Source organism: Bufo bufo, chromosome 3, assembly GCF_905171765.1.
Source record: "Bufo bufo chromosome 3, aBufBuf1.1, whole genome shotgun sequence".
NCBI classification, from domain to species: domain Eukaryota; kingdom Metazoa; phylum Chordata; class Amphibia; order Anura; family Bufonidae; genus Bufo; species Bufo bufo.
Window position 1 is genome coordinate 484,548,941 of NC_053391.1, and position 6,000 is coordinate 484,554,940.

Consider the following 6,000-nt stretch of genomic DNA (forward strand, 5'->3'; position numbering starts at 1 on the left):
TCAGGAGGCTTCACTAGCTCGCATGCTTGACACTTCTGGCACACTTCACAATCTGCTCCAACTGTGGGCAGTATACAAATCTCTGTACCCACTTGTATGTATTCCCCGCTCCAAAGTGGGCACCCTTCTCATGTCCCTTGAGGGCCACTCTTCGGGCCAGGCTACTAGGTATCACTATCTGCCACCTTTCTTCAGGATCGGTAGGCAGAAACACCTTCCTGTACATGATTCCATTTTGGATTCGCAGCCGATCCTACTGCTGCAACAGCTTCCATCCGTCTGAGGACAAGCGACTTAGCTCTTCAATCTTGGGCCATATCCCAGTCTTCACCCAGTGTTTAATCTTCTTTAAGTCAGGATAATCATCTTGCACTTGAACCCATTCTTACTCAGTCTTCCCCAGCAACACAGTGCTCTCAGTAGCCACCCCACTTGAGTTGGCCACGGGCAACTGTCGAGGCACTCAACCAAGTTCAGGTATCTCAGTGCCTTCATCCTCTTCATCAACCTGGTGACTCTAGATATTGCATCCGCATTGACTTTACCGGCACGGTATTTGATAATATAGTCAAACTTCGCCAGTCTAGCCATCCATCTCTGCTCCAAGGTTCCCAGCTTCGCATTCTGCAGGTGGGCCAATGGGTTATTGTCTGTTCTTACTAGGATCTGTGCCCCGGGGAGATACCCTGAGAATTTTTCCGTCATTGCCCAGACTAACGCCAACAACTCAAGTTTGAAGGAGCTATAATTTTCCTGATTGTGCTCAGAGTCCCGTAGAGATAGACTAGCATACGCAATGGCTCGTTCCTGCCCGTCTTGTTCTTGGGCTAGTACTGCTCCCAGTCCATGCAAACTTCCGTCAGTGTAGAGTGTGAATGGTCTGTCATACTGAGCATTTACCAGAATGGGGGCGCTAATAAGGGCTTTCTTCAACTCGTTGTCACGGATGGTGTTACAGAAAACTAGAAGACACAAATGAAGATCCGACTGACTTAATCTAAAACTAAGGAACAAAAGGGTAAGCCCTGTAACAACGCTAGCTCTCTCCCTTACTGCTCAGCCTATGCAAAAATCTCAATGGTAGAAATTTGCATACCCTCGTTCCTCGACTGTATGACACCTGAACACCCTATAATAGTGAGGGGACACGACCACCGGCTCCCTACACTTAATACGGAGGGAGTCAGGGTCACCTAAGATCAAGCCCATAGGAAAATAAAATAAAGAAACAGACTTATCTTGTGGATGCAGTAGTAGCAGCTTCTAGCATCAGCACACTCCAGGAAGTTGTATAAACCGCAAAGTGATGCAGTATGGGAGGGGATTTAAAGGGATGCAATCAGTGCAACTAGATGACAGCTGAGAGAGGGAAACGAGATGACAAAAGGAAAGCAAAACAAAAGAACCTCAAGCAGGAGGTTCTGAAGAACATCTGTCAGAGCTTTTCAGATGTCTGGCGGTGACACTCGTCAAATGCTTGCTGTTCCGGCAGCCCCAAGATATGGGCTGTGTCTTCGGACCCTGGGCAGTCCCTCTCAAGAGTTTGTGTAGGGGACCAGCGATCTTCGCAAAGCCCTTTATAAATCTTTGATAAAAATAATTTTTTATTAGAATTTTTAAAGAAATTTCAATATAACATACAGAAAATTAAATTTTTCACATGTAATATTACTTTTAATAGGGACTTATGAAAAACATTATGGATCTTCCAAGTCTGAGGAAGATCAAGACGGTAGGCAACAGGATTGATAACGGACAAGATTTTGTAAGGCCCAATAAACTTAGGACCCAACTTCCAGGAGGGAACCTTCAGTTTGATATTCTTAGTAGACAACCACACCAGATCACCAACATTCAGGTCCGGACCAGGCACACGTCTCTTATCCGCCACACGCTTATATCTCTCACTCATGCTCTTTAGATTATCCTGAATCTTTTGCCAAATAGATGACAAAGACGAGGAGAATCTCTCCTCATCAAGTAAACCAGAAGACCCCTCTCCAGAGAATGTCCCAAACTGCGGATGAAACCCATATGCACCAAAAAATGGTGACTTATCAGAGGACTCCTGACGATGGTTATTTAAAGCAAACTCAGCAAGGGAGAGAAATGAACACCAATCCTCCTGATTCTCCGCCACAAAACAGCGCAGATATGTATGTCTCCAGATTCTGATTGACACGCTCCGTCTGGCCATTCGACTGTGGGTGGAAAGCAGAAGAGAATGACAACCGAACCCCCAAGCGAGAACAGAAAGCCTTCCAGAATCTGGAAACAAACTGCGTGCCCCTATCAGAGACTATGTCTGAAGGAATACCATGCAATTTGACAATGTGATCAATAAATGCCTGCGCCAGCGTCCCAGCATTGGGCAACCCAGGAAAAGGAATGAAATGCGCCATTTTGCTAAAACGGTCCACCACCACCAGAATCACAGTCTTCCCCGAGGAACGAGGCAGGTCCGTAATGAAGTCCATGGACAGATGTGTCCAAGGACGGGAAGGAATGGGTAACGGGAGGAGAGGACCTGATGGCCGTGAATGAGGGACTTTGGCACGAGCGCAGGTCTCGCAGGCTGCCACAAAACCCTCAACCGACTTACGAAGCGCCGACCACCAGAATCTCCGAGTGATGAGATCCACTGTGGCTCTACTCCCCAGGTGCCCAGCAAGGACAGTATCGTGGTGCTCCTTAAAAACCTTGTGTCGTAAAGCGAGAGACACAAACAACCTCCCAGGAGGACAAAGATCAGGAGCCTCTGCCTGGGCTGCCTGAACCTCTGCCCCCAAATCAGGATAAAGAGCAGAGACGACCACCCCTTCAGCCAAAATGGGACCCGGGTCTTCAAAGTTCCCCCCTCCCGGAAAACAACGTGACAGGGCATCCGCCTTCACATTTTTAACCCCAGGGCAGAACGTGACAACAAAATTAAACCTAGAAAAGAACAAAGACCATCTGGCCTGTCTCGGGTTCAGACGCTTGGCCGATTCCAAGTAGGCCAGATTCTTATGGTCGGTAAACACGGTAATAGGGTGTCTGGCTCCCTCTAACCAATGGCGCCATTCCTCAAAAGCTAATTTGATGGCCAACAACTCCCTATCTCCCACATCGTAATTTCTCTCTGCAGAGGAGAGTTTCCTTGAGAAAAAGGCACACGGTCGCCATTTGGCAGGAGAGGGACCCTGAGATAAGACCGCACCCACACCCACCTCAGAAGCGTCCACCTCAACAATAAAAGGTAGAGAGACATCAGGTTGTACCAAAATGGGGGCAGAAGCAAAACTCTCTTTGATACTAGAAACGTCTTTAAGCGCATCTATCGACCACGAGGTAAAATCTACCCCCTATTTAGTCATATCAGTGAGTGGCTTAACAACAGAGGAATAATTCAAAATGAACTTTCTGTATTAATTGGCAAAACCCAAAAACCGCATCAGCGCCTTCTGATTCTCAGGAAGCTCCCAATCAAGCACAGCGCGGACCTTCTCAGAATCCATGCGAAAACCAGAAGCAGAGAGAAGAAAACCAAGAAATTGAATCTCCGGAACCACAAACACACATTTTTCCAGTTTAGCGTACAATTTATTCTCCCGCAGAATCAGCAAGACCTGACGTAGGTGGTCCCGATGAGTCTTGAAATCAGGAGAAAAAAATCTAAATGTCATCTAGATACACCAGAACAAATTTCCCCATTAAATGATAAAAAATGCTGTTCACAAAATGTTGGAAGACGGCCGGAGCATTCATCAAACCAAAGGGCATAACCAAATTCTCAAAATGAACCTCAGGGGTATTGAAGGCCGTCTTCCATTCGTCCCCTTCCCTGATCCTGACTAGGTTGTATGCCCCTCTTAAATCCAACTTAGCAAAAAACTTTAGCCCCAACAATCTGGTTAAACAGGTCCGGGATCAGAGGAAGCGGATATGGGTCACGAATTGTGATACGGTCTTAAAGAACCATCTTTTTTCTTAACAAAAAAAAAACTGCTGCAACAGGTGACTTTGAGGGTCGGATGTGTCCCTTTCTCAGGCTCTCAGAGATATAAGTACGCATAGCAACTCTTTCAGGTTGGGAGACATTGTATAAACGTGATTTTGGCAGCTTGGCGCCTGGGATGAGATTAATAGGGCAGTCGTACTCCCGGTGAGGGGGCAACTCCTGGACACCACTCTCGGAAAACACATCCGAAAATTCAGAGAGAAAAGATGGTACAGTCTTGGTAGAAACCTCTGAAAGAGACGCCGTGAGGCAATTCTCTCTGCAAAACTCACTCCAACCATTTATTTGCCTTGCTTGCCAATCAATAGTGGGGTTATGTTTAGTGAGCCAGGGTAGCCCCAACACTAGAGGAGTAGGTAAACCGCTTAGGACGAAACATGAGCGTCACCCACAGTCAAACGGATATTGTGAACTATGCCCTTTAACGATCTTTGAGAAAGTGAAGAGGAATCTATGGCAAAAACAGGTATATCCTTTTCCAAAGTGCATACCTGGAAACCATGCGTTATTGCAAATAGATTATCAATGAGATTGACAGCTGCTCCACTATCTACAAAAATCTCACGATGTTCTTGCTGTCTAGCGCCACCCTGGCAGGTAGGAGAAAACGGGAACTACAAGCAAACGGCAAACCTTCAATTTCCGCATCAACCTTGCCAATAGTAGCAAATGGAAAGTTTTTAGAGTTTTTTTTTATTACCCTCAGAAAACTCCATGAATCTCCTAGAGGGGCACGCATTAGCCAAATGATTTATACCCCCACAACAGAAACAAACCCTCCTCTGAGAGCTGAATCCTCTTCTATCAGAGGCAAGCAAACCCAGCTGTATGGCCTCCTCCTCAGAGGGGATTGAGAGAGACTGAGACCCCTGCGCACTGAATGAGACAGCCCCACTGTCCTTGGGCTGAATATGACAGGAAGGAGTAGTCTCCTCTCTCTCTCTCTAAGACGCCTGTCAATATGAACAGCTAGAGACATGGCCGTGCCCCCACCGGTAGCGAAAAGGCCCAAGACTGAGCGTTATCCCTGAGCAGCGAGATGATGATCCCCACCCTCTGCTCCTCATCACCAGAGGAATGGGGAAGTAGGCGAAAATGGAGTTTGCAAGCCTCTTTAAAGCGAACAAAATTCTCACTACCCCCGGAGAACGTATCCGGAAGCGAGATCTTAGGCTCGGAACAAACTCCATGAACGCCAGCAGAACCGGTCACCTGAAACTGAGACACAGTTTTACGGAGATCTGCTACCTCCAGCGAAAGACCTTGCATGCGGTCAATCAAGGCTGAAACCGGATCCATGCTCAAGACGGTTACGGCGGTTTATAATGTCACGGATGATGTTGCAGATAGCTGGAGCTGGAACTTATGAATAAACGTCCGACTGGCTTGATCCCAAACTAAGGAGCATATAGGTGAGCCCTATAAAACCCTAAGAGCTCTCCCTGACTGCTATGCCCATGCAAGGGTCTCAATGGTAGACGATTGCATGCCCACATACCTAAGACTGTGTGACACCTGAAAACCCTATAATAGTGAGGAGAAACGACCACCGGCTCCCTGCACTTAATACAAACGGAGTCAGGGTCACCTAGAATCAAGCCAGCAAGGAAACACAATTCATGAAAAGACGTATCTGAGCAAACAGCAGCAGCAGCCTCCAGCAGTAAACACTTCATCCAGGAAGTAGTATAAACCGCAAAGTGAGGCAGTATGGGAGGGAATATAAAGGGAAACAATTAGTCTAAATAGGTGACACCTGGGAGAAGGAAAAGAGATGACAAAGTGAAACCAAAACAAAGAACGTCATGCAAGAGGTAGAGAAGGACGTCTGCCAGACCTTCTCACAGAACTGGCGGTGACACCTGCGCGATTTAGCAAATTAACTGCTCTGATGCTAAAGTCAGGGGGGCTGCCTGGGTGAAAATGGGGATATGTCCGGGTTAAGCTCTGAACCCGGACAACCCCTTTAAGCTATACCTAGTTACTGCCGAACAGAAGGT